At 32.2% G+C, this 16923-nt stretch overlaps 1 protein-coding gene across 1 annotated transcript in view; it reads right to left on the bottom strand.

Moving 5' to 3' along the window:
* MGAT4C (MGAT4 family member C) overlaps positions 1-6681 on the bottom strand; it is a 147333-nt gene extending 140652 nt beyond the window's left edge. Inside the window, exon 1 of the mRNA XM_045553286.1 lies at positions 6618-6681. The gene's annotated coding sequence lies outside the window, so the exon portion shown is untranslated. The remainder of the gene's footprint in view (positions 1-6617) is intronic.
* Between the last annotated feature and the right edge of the window lie 10242 nt (positions 6682-16923).

Genomic DNA, 16923 nt, shown 5'->3' with positions numbered 1-16923 from the left:
TTAGAAAGCAAATATAGCCCTGGTCAGTCTGACTCAAAAATTCATGTTTTTTCCCACAAAAGCAAGATAATTCTCCAGATCAAAATAGCTTAATTTGTTATAAAGCTAATGGGCAATTTAGGCAATCTCCCTTCTCTGTATTCCCATCCCCCTCCTAGTGTGTGTGATTGCTGTAATTTAGGGCCTGGATACTGCAGAACTATCCCTTAAGCTTATTATCTCACCCAAAGGAGTCACTTTAAAATTTGTAGTTACAGATCATGTGGGAAATGCAAATGCTATCATGATGTGAGACATTTTGGTATAGGAAAAATAATGAAAAATCAGCTTACACATACTGTAAGATTTTTAAGATATATATTTGTAAAGATTTTTAACTGAAAGCACATTCATCAACCAAGTAGATGATTAAATTTTCTTCTTTCTAATATAGACTTTCCATTATGTAATCATAAGAAAATGCATAATGACCACTGGTTAGTCTTGAATCTAAAAGTATAATAATCTATTATATCTATATGGAATTTAAAATATGATAATTTTAAAGTATTATTCCTTCAAGGGAGCTAATTAATTCACCATGAGAGTAAAGGCAATGCATAAAGAATGTATCATGTAATGAAAATTAAATAAATGTCATTGTTGCTTTCTTATTTACCTCATTTTTTAATATGCATGTTCTTGCTATTCAGGTAGATAAAAATAGTTTTAAGAAGCTTAGAAAAATACTAACTCCACTTATGACTTCTGTAATTCAGTGATGCAGAATATTAAACAACTGAAAAATATATCTCTTATTCAAGAAGCAGCAGTAGTTAAAAGTGATTGAAAATAGTAAACAAATCACATTGCCCAAATGGAAGTTTATAATATAGCAATTTCATTGACAATGATACATTTTGGTAGATGTTGGATCATTTACTTTAGGTATCCATCTCCTTCTGGTAAACCACAACTCCTTGAGGGCAGGGATCATAATGATATTCAACTGTGCATTTCCAGAGCACATGGTAAAACTTTCATATGTATACATTAAAGTAATGTGTTCATTCGGTGTCTATGATTTCTATATCATGGCCCGTCTTCTAAATCTTATTCGAACTATAAAAATATAAAATTTTCAACAGGATAAAATTAGAATTTTCACCATTTTTACCTACGAGAGATGTCTACTAATTAGTTCTTGAAACAATTGTTTATTAGAAAAATAAACCAAATTAAGGTTGGAATTTAACTGCTCTAAACTAGGAATAAAATATTGAAATATAATTGTTAATGGTATTGAATGTTCAATATAATAAATAAAATGAAAAATTTGTATAACTTTAACTATCTCTTAGTTCATATCTTTCATTTTTTTAAAAAAATCAATAACATGAGACCAGATACTGAGGATCTACAATACTTTTTAAGAGACTTATAAAACTATTACATAGAATGTGAAAAGTTCACATTAGAAAATTTTATGAAAACAATGAATGCAATATGCAAACTATATCATTAAATAAAATTAAATATCTAAAGTTTACTGCAGGCCGGGCACGGTGGCTCATGCCTGTAATCCTAGAAGTCTGAGTTGGGAGAATCGCTTGAGGTCAGGAATTCGATACCAGCCTGAGCAAGAGTGAGACCCTGTCTCAACTGAAAACAGAAAAATTATCTGGGCGTGGTGGTGTGCGCCTGTAATGGTAGCTACTGTGGAGGCTGAGGCAAGAGGATTGCTTGAGCCCAGGAGTTTGAAGTTGCTGTGAGCTAGGCTGACACCACAGCACTCTAGCCCAGGTGACAGAGCGAGACTCCATCTCTAAATAAATAAATAAAATAAAATTTACTGCAATCATTCACAAAAGTATATTGGATTATAAGACCTTTAATATAAGATGCCAGGTCAATGAATATGTATTGACAGCCAATGCCCTATAAGAGAATGTTATAAACTAGAAAAGTAATTATTTGTAAAATATATATATACACATCTATATATATTTGAATTTACACAGAGGCTAAATGAATTGTTCAAATGACTTTTTCCACACTAAAAGTAATTGAAAGTCTATTCTATCTCCAATAATTTGTGAGATATTCTACTTAGATTTCCCACAAATGTAGAGATGAAACCTCATATTTTGTACCTAATGCTATATTCTTTTTTTTTTTTTTTTTTTTTGAGACAGAGTCTCACTCTGTTGCCCGGGCTAGAGTGAGTGCCGTGGCATCAGCCTAGCTCACAGCAACCTCAGACTCCTGGGCTTAAGCGATCCTACTGCCTCAGCCTCCCGAGTAGCTGGGACTACAGGCATGCGCCACCATGCCCAGCTAATTTTTTGTATATATATTTTTAGTTGTCCAGATAATTTCTTTCTATTTTTAGTAGAGACGGGGGTCTCACTCTTGCTCAGGCTGGCCTTGAACTCCTGACCTCGAGTGATCCACCTGCCTCGGCCTCCCAGAGTGCTAGGATTACAGGTGTGAGCCACCGCACCCAGCCTATATTCTTAATTTTCAGGATAAAAATTGTGTAGCTGTTTTAAATGGCTATATGTCTGCTATGCACTCATAGAGACTGATTCAGCAAGACTGGGATGGGTCCTAGAAATCAGTGTTTCAAAAAGCATCTCATACAAATCTGATTCCAGTACTCTGTGGAGCTGTCTGTGAGCAAAATTTCTACAGTCAGTGCCTAACTCCTGCCAATCTTCCATTGCAGCAATTTTTCATTTCTAGTCCACAGTCAACATCTTTACTATATAACATTACTTCAGTGCAATGATTATCAACTCTTACCAGAACTTCTGCATACAGACTTTGCCCATAATATTCTAAATTGAAATTTAATATTAATCACTTGTAAGGCTGAAAATTCTTAGAGAACCAGACCCTATCCATGTTACAAACTTTTATATTCTCAGTATCAATCCCTTGCCTGGCACATAATAGATTTATGCATTGAATTATTGAATAAATCCATGTTATCACTATATTAGTCCTTGAAAATCACTGTTTTAATCAGATCACCCTTTGTATAAGAACGCCTAAAGGCTGCCAATCAGAAAAATTAAAGCTTTGTGAAATCCTAACTTGATAAATGTGAAGTGTTTTGAATTAGAATAAGACATCGTATGAACCACTGAAACCTCATTTGTACCAAGATTATGTTTCATAATACCTTAAATTTCATGAATCAATCGATCAATATTTTGCAAAACCTTATTTAGAAACACGAATTCATTATGACTCTTGCTCATATGGTACTTTAAGATGTAATTGCAAAAGACATATATGCACATAAAGATAGAAAATTATGCAAGACAGTAGACAGCAAATTTCCAATTTATGTATATGTATAGTAGAAGATAATTAACATTCCCCTTAGGAAGGCTTTATAGAGGTGAAGGGAGCTAAGCAGGTTTTAAAGGATAGTTGGGAATTAAATAAACAAAAGATGGAAAAGAGTTTTATAGACATGCTGAAACAGAAGAATGTGGGATGCTTTTGAGAGAGAGAGAGTAAATCACTTCGGCAAAAAACAGAAGGTTTCTAGAGAGTTAAAATGAGAAATAAGTTTTAAAGGATAGCTGTGTTTTAAGAGACATATCTACCAAGCCAAAATATTTGAAGTTTATCCTATGGTCTCTGTGTTGACCTGATTTTGGTGAAGGTAAGTGGTCAGCAGAATGAGATGAATTAGATGATACCCAATGTCTTTAAAATTGAAAATAAAATACTTTGTGAGACTTAATTGCATGGATCTTGCTATTTAATCATATATATTTAATCAATATGTGTTTATTGAATGCTAAGCACTCTGCCAGGCAATAAGAGTATAATGTTGAACAAAAACACACATAAGACTGAAAAAGTCTAATAGGCATTTATCAAATAGTCACTAGTTAAATCTTCAGATATAAACTACATTTATAACTGGAAACTGTGATGACTTCTGTGGAAAAGTGTGTAGTGTTTTATGAGCATATGTTAGAGCTGCAGGGATGGTTCCCCTGAATAAGTGACTTTGAGCTCAGTTCTGAGTAAAGGATTAGGGGACAGAGCATTACAGGCAGAGGAAAGAGCATGTGCAGTTATCTTGATGGGCCAGAGAGCAGGATACATTTGATTTGAAAGAATGCTAGTGTAGCAGAGTGTGAGGTTAAAACAAGCTATGTGGCCAGAGAGGAAGGCAGAGCCCAATTAGCAGATCCAGTTAGGGCATTTAAATAAGACTGGTCTTGAAAAGAACAATGGGAGTGAGTCATTGAAGGATTTTAATAGAAGACTGACATTGAACTAAAGCAGTTCATTGAGGCTAGAATACAGGAAGGATATACTTGATGTTTGGGATACTGGCTGCTAAAATTAGTAGTCCATCCAGGTTAAGAATGATATTAAATTTTGATTATGATAATTTGGCAGACTGAAGTATGGTGGCAAATTTAAAGGATGTTTAGAATAAAACTTAGTGCCAGACTGGCTATTGAAGAGAGAAAAAAGGGAATTTCAAAGATAATAACTAGGTTCTTAGACAAAATGATTAGATTGATGATGGGATCATCCAATAAGATGGCAAAATACATATATAAAATATTTTAATATAAACATAAATAATGCATTTACTGACAATATCACAAATATATGTAGATAACATACTCTAAAAATTGAACATGCTATAGATACATAAATTATGGCTTCTCTTTTTTAATATCACATGTATTATAAGCATTATTTTAGAACAGTTAGTTATTTTTCATGTTTTTGTTAACACATTACTCATCAGTATATTCTTATGAATATCCAAGTCTATCTGTGAACTAAATATTTTTGTTCCTTCAAAAATATTTCCATTTGTGCATTACTTCACAAAGGGAACTATTTAATGGAAGCATCACAATGTATTTAAGTATGTTGTAGGACAATACTTCATTATTATTCCTTCTTAAACTACTTCTGGTTTTCCTAAACTGGTTCATTATTTAAATCACTTTTAGAATTTTAGAATTTTATTGTCATGTACTATTAAATGATCTACAGAGTTTTAATTGAAATCAATTTAAAATTATGGTATGAATCAGGGATATTTAAAATTTTTATAATATTCCATTTCCTAAACTCATTTTGACATAAAAACACTATAATTATAAAATATAATGATAAACAACTCATATCCATTATTTAATTAATAATATTGGCAGTTGCTTCATCTACTTTTCTAAGTACATAATGTGATACAGAAAGAAGTTTAGTAGCCATAGTAGGGCTGATCCTGGCCCCTTTAATAGCATGGTTTGTAATAACTAAGTTTACAGATTACAACTAAATTTACAGATTATAGTATATGCCAAAATTAGTAAATTTTAAAATTAAGTAGTATCTGAATTATACACTTAATTTTGAAAGAAAATCATGCATTCAAGAAAAAATATGCTTAAAAAATCTATATCCTACCTTTCTGTCTGTAACTTTCTTAGTTTTATTATCTTTGTGCCACAGCCTAAATTATCTACATGTATTGGAGGTTGAGGAACAAGGGCACTAGACATAGAATTATATCAACTACAATGGATTAGGTATTTAACTGTGGATAAGTATATCTTTTGACAGTTTACAAATCATTTACAAAATTATTAAAGTAATAAAATGCATCTTAAATCCTAAACTATTACTGATTCCAAACAACAGCATTTTTAAGGATAAATTTTATCTTTGAAGAAAAAAAACTTTGTACTAGAAATAAAATTTGACTATTAAATGTCTTAAACTACTGTTAGAAATTCCTTAATAAACACGGTATAACAATATGTGGAAATCAAGTAACCCCTACCTTCCCGTCCTCCTATAGTATAGGTGCAGTATATCATATAACGTACAAGCAAAATTACTTAAATAAAGCAAAATAACTCAAACATTTAAAAGAATAATTCAGGAAAAAGAGGACCAATACTCATATTAATTAAGACTATAAAATGAATGCCAGCCAACTGAAATGTTAAACTTATCTTTGACAAGTATACATAATTATGAAATAATCTATTTAACTTCAGTTGATGAGTTTGAATTAAAATTATATAACTTACAATTTGGTACATTATCTTATTTATGTTAGTCCTCAAAACAATCCTGTTTATGAAGAAATCAAGTCTTACCAAGTTCATGTGAAGTGCTTAAAGTGACACTTCTAGAAAAATATGAATCTAAGAGCTGAAACTATGCTTTTTCTTCTAACACCAAAACTCATACTCTCAATAATTAGTAGATGTAAAGTTTGATGCTGAAAAACACTTTTCACTAAGTAACATTAAATTAGAATTAAAAAATATGACAAACAGGATGATAACTCAATAATCATGATGGTTATAGCTATATAAAACTGTACATTTTTGAGGTCAGGGACAATGCTTTCTTTTTTCAGTTCACAGTATTTATCACAAGTATTTTGAGAAGCACTGATGTAGATAGTAGTTAATAATTTTACTTAATTATGCAACACAATGAAATCTCAGTAATTAAAACTAAGTAGACAAAGCTTAATCTGAATTAGTGCATGTCTTAGTCTGTTTTGTGCTGCTGTAATAGAATACCACAGATTGGGTAATTTATAAAGAACAGAAATTTATTTGGCTCACAGTTCTGAAGGCTGAGAAGTCCGAGATTGAGAAGTTGCATCTGGTGAGGACCATCACAGGGCAGAAGGTGGGAGGGCAAGAAAGAGAGAGAAAGAATGCAGGGGAGACAGAAAAAGAGAGACTGGGCGGGGGTGCGCGGGGAGAGAGGGAAAGCACATGCACAGGCAAGAGGGGGTGGAACTTGCTTTTATAACAAATCCACTCTCTCAAACCCACTCTTGAGATAAGGGTATTAATTTAGATGACCTAATCACCGTTTAAAGTTCCCTCCTGTCAACACTGCTGCATTGGAATTACATTTTCAACACATGAACTTACATTCAAATCGTATCAGGGAACATTCTGAATTTAAGAATATCTTTTTAAAAACATAACTCAGTTCTACTAAAAAACTTATTTAGAAAAATCTATGACTTAGGTCGTGAGCCAAATAGTGAATAAGTTGTATTGTCTTCTTTCAGAGAGTTTACAAGCTAGTTCAATATGTTAAATGCTGTGATGTTTTCACATAGAAAGCTGAAAGAACAACTAGGATGGCTTCTTATGATAAAATTGTCATTGGATTTAAATATTCAAAACTCAGTGTTCACTTTACCAAACATCATTTGTGATACATTTGGAATTTATTCAAGTAATATTCACAGTATTTAAAATAGCACTGCTTCATAGTTGTAAATCCATTTTGGTCAAGTTCAAATATGTATAAATTGTCTCTTTTTCATGTACACACACAGCACAAGCCAAATTAACCCAAATGTATTTTTCTTATCTGGGAAACTTAAACTTCTCAGCCACAAATTTATCATATTAAATTATTTTTAATTATTTAATTTTTTCATGAGCAATTATCACCAGTAATGAAAAAATCTACAGCATTTGTCTTTCAATATGATATGCAACATCACTTATTTAGTATTTTTGCCAAATTACCATAATCAGAAAATTATTATGAGGTAACATCACCCAAACCCAAATTGAGAGATACAGTACAAAACAGCTCTGAACTCTTCAATAATGTCAGTCAAGAAATACAATAAAAATTTCAGAAAGCATAACAGATTGAGACATTAAAATATGATAACGATGCAATGCAAGATTCTGGATTATCCTGTACAATAAAGGACATTATTGAAACAATTGGTGAAATTAATAAAATATGTAGGTTAGATTAATAGTGTTGCAAAGGTGTTAATTTTCCAATTCTGATAGTTGTACTATAATTACATGCTTTCCACTGTCCCTTTGCCTGGACAATGAGAAGAGATAAAATCATGTGGATTTAGTAAGTACAGACAACTTGAAATGCAGTGTTTCAGTAATATTTTCATTATGTGAGTCTTTTCTTTTTGCCACAGTCCAGTCCCTGTACCAGTATGGCTTCCTTTCAACTGTTTGTTGAGTGTAATCTTGTAAAATCTAAGCAGCATCAAGAATTTCTCAACTCAGTGCCCTTGGCAGCAAAGTTCTTGGTCGTTTGTATTGCTTTGCTTTGCTTTTAATGAGTTTTATGATGAGGATAACACTGTGAGAAAATATGAGGGAAAACATAAAAAATGTAAAGGCTCATGATAAATCCAGCTTCCAGAAGTTTTCACTATCTTTTACTACCTGAGTATCTCACTCATTAAAATTAATGATGATAGGAAGAGAATGCATCACTTTCTTCTGTGGTTTCTAGTCTTAAACTGTCAAACTTGGAGAAGGCAAAAAGGTAAGCAGACAAGTGCAGTAAAGATGAAGACAAAGAACAGGGCAAGGGTCTCTCCATGTTTTGAGTCTTTACAGGCTTGCCCCTGCCTCACTTCTAGCCCAATTCTTGCTGAGTCTCACCATCCTCCTTATTCTATGCTTTGTCCTAAACCACCTGCATTTGTCTGAACACACCAGAATGGCTTATAACCTCCATCTGGTTCTCTTTGACTAGGGATGATCATTTCTACTCTTTCAATTAAAGAACAATTATTCACTTTTCAACTCAAGGTCAAGCTTCATCTCCATTTAATGCTTTTGTATTCTTTTCCCTGCACAGGCAGACTCACACCCCAAAATTTATTCTGTATTTTTGTTGACCTCTTGATATTCCCATTGGTAAAGTTTCATTATTAGCTCATCTCCATACTTCCTACAATAGAGAGCCAAGCATATAGCAGATGCTTCATAAATAATTGAATAAATGATTCTGAGAGGCATAAAACACATAGAGATTAGAGATAAAATACACACAAACAATTCATATCAACCTCTTCTGATTTACTCTAGTTTTACCCTTGAGGGGAAAATTGGAGTGTAATCCATTCTCAAAACCCACCAAAGCTCAGAAACGCAAACATATGGAGAAAACAGAATGAATAAAAAGTCCATGGAATGAAATTTTATCAAAAAGAGAAAAAAACAGAGTTGCATATCTAATGCTCTCCTCATATTAGAACTGTTTCCCATATGAGAGCTTAGCAAAGGAGATGCAGACAGCAAAAATGTTCATGCAATTGCTTACCAGGCCAGAGGCATTCGCATGTGAATTTAGTTCTTCCAACAACCAACATATGGTTCAGAAAGGAAGAAGTATTGGGAATTTTTTACTCTATGAAGTGTTACAGAAAGCTGAAGAGATATTAATAGTATCATTAGTTTTTTGACCTAAGGATTCCTGTATGACTAGAGTTCTCTGAACATTTATGACCAACCGTCCCATTTGCCTGGTACTAAGAGGTTTTCCAGAATGCAGGACTTTTAATGCTAAGACTACAACAGTCCTGAGCAAAAAAAGGAGGAATGGTCATGCTACAAGAATCCTCATAAGAAGAGCTAGACTGGAAATCCGATGTTTACAAAGGTACTAAAAAGGCCCCCAAATAATGCCGTTTAAATCTTGTTGATTTTAGTAAGTCTTCTGTTGGAGTTTCTGCCCTATGTTAAAGTACAGATTTCATTGGAAAGTCTATGCTTTGATGTCATTAATACATTGCTAATAAATTAATTCTTTTAGTGAAAACCTATTATCTATGTGTATAATATTCATTATGCATTCACACTATGTGCTAACTGGTTTGCAAACATTGTTTCATGTGTCATTTAAAAATCTGATGAAGTAGTCACTGATTTTTTATATGGACAATGAAAAGTAAAGAAATTAAGTCATTTGCCAAAACTAGTGGAGCTAATGAATAATTTAAGTTCATCTTTAAATCATGACTATATAATTTAATCAGGCTACATCTTAGCTTGCATGCTTGGTCATTCTGTTCCCTGAGGGACATTCTAAGTACCAGGCATCTTTCTGGACACTCTGAGACTTTCCAAGATGCTTTATGCACTCTTCTTAAGATGTTTACTATCTTATATTGGGACTGAACACATGTATAGATATTATTGAATATTTGCATAGCACTTTGGTGTCTATAACCCCTTCACAAACATTAAGTCAATTGATGATCCTAATAGCTTGTTAAAACAGGAATAACAGGAATTTATAATTTCCATTTAACAGATTAAGAATCAGGTATGCTAAATGACTATTCAATGGCTATTGATATTGTACCTAGGGATTAAAATTCAAGACTTTTTTTCTTATTGGCTAATCTTCGGTTTACATTAGTGTGCTGCTTCAGATACATATTCCCAAATAATAATTACATTATAGAAATTTCCCTTAGGCTCATACATTTCAGTGATCTTTGTGATCTGCATACCCCAGTTGCATCATGTTGTTGAAACTTCATAAATGTCTGTTGGAGGAATGAATCTGCAATTCTAGATTATTTCTCACCCCTAGAATTTATATCTTCCATATCCAGCAATGGAGTAGATCTGCACAGTAATCACATTACTTCATAAAAACAAATGGGCATCATGAAAATCTGTAAGGCTTAGTGGTTAAAGAGCCAGACTGCTTTATAACCCCAGCTTTCAACCTTCAACCTATGTGATCACGTGGAGGCTATTTATCATAATCTTTCTCTCTATTCCTCATTCTCTCCTCTGATACAATGAGAGTAATAGCCTACTTCAGAAGGTTGTTATGTGAATTAAATGAATTGTGATGAGTACAAGGCTGAGAATTAATATGAGAACAGCACTTAGTAAGCATTATATGTCTCAGCTACTATTATTGTCATGATAATAATTATTATTTTACTCAGAAAACTTAAAACATTTAATACAGGCTCAGCCACTTGCTTGATCTTTAAAATATTTTCACTGGGCTAAATTTCTTCATCTCTAACTTGGATAATATTTTAAAATTAACATATTAAAAACACATGTTCAATGTTTAATACAATACAATTGCCCAATAGGATTTATTTATTTTTCATTTCATTTTATTTAACAAATATTGAGTAATTACAATATACCAGGCTCTTTGTTAGTCACTGAGGATTAAAAGGTTTTTAAAGCAGATTAAATTATTTTCCTTTATTTTAATGAGGGAAATAGACATAATAACAATTTTCACAAATACGTAATTACATATAATAAATCCATACTAAACTAGAACACTCAGAGTTAACATATGACACATATCGTTTACCATCCATTTACCCTGATTTATGGTATTTATTCAGTTGTCTACACATCCTATAAGTTTACTAAGGGTATACATTGGACTTTCAATTGAAGGACAAAGAGACCATCTCCATATATACCACAGGTCATACACAAGTTTTTTTTTTAATGATTAGAATATAATTGATTTTTTTCTTAGATTAATAATGATAAAGCAAATGAAAATGAGATCACTTCAAATGATGCAGAGTCCCAAAACATTGTTCTGACTTAGGGTATTTTATGTATCTTTTCAATAATTAATATCAATGATTAAATTTGTTAAAGTTTTTAGTGCCATTGATAACTTTTCCAGGTATAAAATTATAGAGTCATTAGATTTTAAAATACAATCATAAAATTATATGCATAGTGGGCCATGCATATACAATTTTGAATATGAAACTGTCACAGAGAAAAATGTTAGCTGGCAAAATCTGCATTAATGCAAGCATTAATGTTCTGTGGGAGACTTCCAGTTCTGGAACAAATTGTGATCATGGTGCTAAATTGCTTGATATAAAGAAAAGAATAAACTAAACTGGGATGCATATATTTTTTTAGAAGAACTTCCTGTTACCCCTCACCTAATAGTGATTTTTATTAGTAAGATCACTTAATTTAACTCTGCATCAGCAACTTTCATATGGCAACTAAGTTTATTATATGTGAACATTTATATATTCTGAAGATCACTAAAACAATGACTTTCTCATCGATTTACTCATGAGGAGGGTATATTTTTAGAAATGCTGAAATGAGTATTATAACTATTGTCAAACCTCAAGCAGTAATGCCTATAATAGAACAATTATTTAAGGATATTCTAATTAGCTACTTTATTTTTATTCAACATGTTATTGTTTCTTTTAAAAATGATATGCAACAGATCAGCAGAAATTGGTCACAATGATCTGCAATTGTTTTACACAATTATGACTATATCACATTAATTTGCATTTCCAAAAATACACTTTTGCTCAAAAATAGAAATACAAAATTTTATTTGACTTTCCACGGTATTGTTTCTAAAACATAGAGTACCTTGCTATTAATTTGCTAGGAAAATATTAGCATATAATTTAACAACATTTTGTATAAATGTGTGTGTGGTATGTATATGCTGGGATAAATTTTTTGCAAATGTATTCTTAGACTAAAGAAAAAAATGGGGAAGGAATTTTATTGATATTTCTTATTTGTGTCCTTGGTGTTTTTATCTTACCAGTTCTGTGAATTCAGCAAGTTAATGAAGTCTTAATTCTGTCATGCATAAAATTTAGATAATAATATTGCCCCCAATTGGTGGGTCATTGAAAGATTAGATTGGATAATACATATGGCATTCTTACAGTACTTGGCCTGATGATATCACTGATTTTATATATATATATATATGTATATCTCATTAATATCATTGACTTGTGTCCCTCTTTCTACTGTTAAAAACCAAGCTTTCGTTAAGATTCTGGCCTTCATTACTCTCTTCCATTTCCATGGCTCAAGTATGTGGCTCCACTTATTGTGAAAATATAGTAATTCCTATACCAAATATTCTTGATAAAGTGATTTTGTAACAAGCTTTATAAAACACCATTTTAGGATAAAACTAATATCATTGATTTTGAAAGTTTCAGAAGTGAAAATGAATTTGTTATTTTATTTTATTTATTTATTTTTTGAAACAGAGTCTCGCTCTTGTGCCTGGGCTAGAGTGCAGCGGCGTCATCATAGCTCACTGCAATCTCAAAGTCCTGGGCTCAAGCAGACCTCCTGCCTTAGTGTCCTGAGTAGCTGGGACTACAGGCATATGCCACCATGCCCAGCTATTTTTTAAAAAAATATTTTATAGAGACAAGTTTTCACTGTGTTGTCCAGGCTGTTCTCCAACTCCTGGCCTCAAACTATCCTTCCTCCTTGGCTTCCCAGAATTCTGGGATTACAGGCATAAGCCACTGTGACCAGCTGACTTTATTATTTTAGTAATAAAAAAAAGAAAAGAAAAGAAAACACATTGTCCAGTACATACCCTTTTTTATATTTTCTGCACTAAGTTTAGAACTCATATGAGTTCAGTGACTTTAAAAGAATGTTAACATTTGGCTGGCTTGGTATTTGAAATTAATATGTTAATAAACACTTTCATATTTCCACAAAAATGATTCCAAGGTATGTCAGCTGTTAAGTACAATTGTCATATATAGTATAAATTCCTATAAATAAGAAATTTAGTTGTCACATAAATTATTGTAGGTACATTTGCCTTAAATCAAACAAAGAACATACAGAAATTTAGAAAAGTATAATCAAGTTTTTTAAGAAAGACCTTATATAACAAAGAATATATAAATTAATAATACTTGACAGTATATCAAATAACTGCCAGAATAATATAATTGGTTTACTTGGTTTTCAAAGCTACAAAACTAGAAATCAATTTAACTTCTTTCCTTTGTCTTATGCTTTTATGTCCTTCTGTTCATCAGATCTCAGTTTTACACCCTAAACTTTTAAATCCACTCCATTCTCTGTATCTCCATATTTAGTATGTTATTTCAGAATCTCATCAGTTCTCACCTGGACTGCTGAAATGTTATTAAATTCATCCTCTTGCTTTTATCTGTATCTCCTAACAATGAATTTGCCAATGAATTATTCTAGTGTACTTAACTAGGCTTCTCTCTCAGATTTGTAAGCATGTAACTTTGTGACGCCAGACATTTTAGTGCAGTGGTTCTTAAACCTGAAAGTGCATCAGGGTCACCCGAGGGCTTCTTAAAAAATAAGTTTCCTGGCTTGGACACCTCCCCAAACTGTTTTCTTATGTGACCTTCCTATAGGTCAGAGAATCACTATGCATACCAATATCACTATACTTATCAAAACATTTAGCAATAGTGTTTCTGTTTCCTTCCTCTATTTCAGTAGTTTTGGGTGGGCGTTGGTGATTTGCATTTCTAACAAGTTTCCAAGTGATGCTGATATGGCTGATCTGGGGACCATATCTTGAGAACCACTGCTGTAATGTGACCTAAAATGTTCTTCATGACCTTGCTTGCTTCCTTCTCAAACCTAATTTCTCACTGTATTCTCAAACTTATTCACATTTCATATAGGCCTAAATACTATGAGCTCTCTTACATTTCCATACAAGACCATAGGTTCACGCTTTCTGGAACATGTTTTATTTTACTACTTCATTGCTCTGCAACCTTGTCTACCTGGCTACTGATAAGCAAATTCAAGATTCAGCACAAACAGTGTTCGGCTTGGATGCCTTCCCAAATTCTTTTCTTGTGTGACCTTCCCATAGCCAGAGACTCCCTGTCCATAGCTTTATCACTATACTTATCAAAACATATTCGAGCATTTTTTTCTGTTTTACATACTATTTTTGTGAGCTTCTCATCTTATTTATCTCTATATATTCAGAAAAATATCTGGAATTCCACCTTTATAAATAGTTAAAGTAAAACAAAGTAAAAATAAAGTAAAATATGCACATGTCAATAATTAAAATGAATATGAAAAATCACAAATAAAAATATGTCTGTTAGCTTAATAGCATGCTTGTGTGTTTTCTCTTTTAATAAAGGTCCTTTAAGGTTATTTTTATTTTTTCATAAATAAGGATAATTTCTTGTGTGTTGTGAATTTTAACAATAACATAAACATATTGATGAAATTATACGTTATATTATATATAGTATTTTTAGGGTAAAAGGAAGTAAATACTTGCAGTTTTAGTTTTGTTATCTAGTATGTACTGAAGTGGTAAGGAGAGTTAACGTTTACTATATATTAAGTGACGCTCATTTATTCACTAAATTAAGGAATAAGTATTCAAACTTACTATGTAGTAAGCACTGCTTGAAGTTACATAATTTTCCCAAGCTCAGAGATAATGGTAAACAGTGAAGCAGAAGGTCAGTGAGTCTGACTCATTATCGTTTCACTATCTCTTCTCCCTGTGTAGTGTGGTTGGTAAAATTTGTGTCAGAATACCAGTTTAGTATGCAATAAAATTGACCTGCACCTCTCCCAAGACACATTTGTGCCAAGTGCAGGTTCTAGCAGGGGGGATGCAGCTGCGGGGAAATTCTTAGCAATACAGCAGAAGATGGAAGTTGAATGAAAGACATAGTTGGACAGCTTAAGAAGAAAAATAATGATGGTGCTCAGTATAAAGATAGATATTGTGTTGGGATTACCTTCCCTAGGATATTCTCTGAGACTAACTCACGATATTTCTAAAGGTATTTTCTTTTAACTTTCTTTAATCAGAATTGATGAAGAACATTTTTAAGAGTAAAACAAGAACAATTTTAGTTGTGTACATTAAAAAAGTTGAAAAAGAAACTATTCTAAAACATTCAAAGGAATTATTTCAAGTACACTTTCAAACTATGGTAGAATTATCTTAATAATTATTAGATTTTCTCCAATATCTAAGAAGTATATGTGGGGCATAAACTATGCATTTAGAATTCATAAAAATAAATTATTTATTTTCCATATCAACACCCTTTCATATTAGACATATGCAAAAAGGATTTGAGAAAAATGAAAGTATTATCCATAAAATAATTACTATACTGCAAAGGGATTTGCAAAAACAAATCCTATGATTATAGTGCCTAATATAATATATTTTGGATTATATCTCTTTCTACTAATCATTTTCATCTAAATCATAGCTTTACGTTTCATGCTTATAAGGACAGATACTTATATTGTAACTGGCCCACAAGAATTAGATTTATAACTTAATATTGAATAAAAATCCTCGCCTATTAGGAACAGTCATTTAAATATACATTCAGTTGCTACTAATAATGTAGAAGTCAGTTTGCTTATACTTGGCATTGAATAAGAATTTTATATTTGCTTACGATTTGAGTATATGAAAATAAAATGGAAGTATAGTAAATACACTGATGGAAAGATTAATTTGACAATTTGCATAGAGCATATTGACTGGGTGGAGCACTTGTAATCCCCATACTCCTTGATTGAGGGCATGGATGTTCACAGTTATGCTGAGAATTTAATTAAGAGCAGAATGTTGACTTTTTTCTCCTTCTTGCTTTTACTATTCTCAGAAGATTGAAATGACATTTCTTGCCCTACCACATCTTGTTTATTCATCACATTTTTATTGTTCCTGGTTTTGTTTATAGTTAACCAACTTTGCAGAAATTTCCTGCCCAAACTCTTCTCCCTTAATGAAAGAGGCCTGCTCATACCATTGTGGTGTTTAGTTAAGCCAGTTGCTACGTGTCTTTAGATTTGGGCCTGGAGAGGAACATACTTAAAACTTTTGTTTTGAAACCATTAAATTAATATTAAGATATTCATATTAACATAACAACTAGCTTGTCATTTCATTACTAGTCATGTTCTGAGCTTTTTGTTTTTTAGCCAGGATGTCTCTCAAAAATGCCTAGCATACTTGGGTCATAAATTTCTTTATCTTCTTGACCAGTGCCCCTGAATTCTACTCTGGCCTTTGTGATTTCACCTTTGTTAGATCCTGCTCCCTGATTTTTCTCCTGGATCCTTATATCCAACCTGTTTCCTTGCTGCTTGCTTTTTCCAACCCTATTCTTTTCACATCCTAGAGTTACATTTGTTTCTACATTAAAGGGTGTCTTGGTAGTAACTTAAAATTTACCCAATCCCAGCATTGATACCAATATCAATATGAAATCTGGAGGAGCTATGGAGTTATAATACTTTGGGGTAAAGAGTAGAAACAGTTGGA

Source organism: Lemur catta, chromosome 6, assembly GCF_020740605.2.
Source record: "Lemur catta isolate mLemCat1 chromosome 6, mLemCat1.pri, whole genome shotgun sequence".
NCBI classification, from domain to species: Eukaryota; Metazoa; Chordata; class Mammalia; order Primates; family Lemuridae; genus Lemur; species Lemur catta.
Note: the sequence above shows the minus strand (reverse complement) of the source record. Positions and strands in the feature narration are given on the sequence as shown.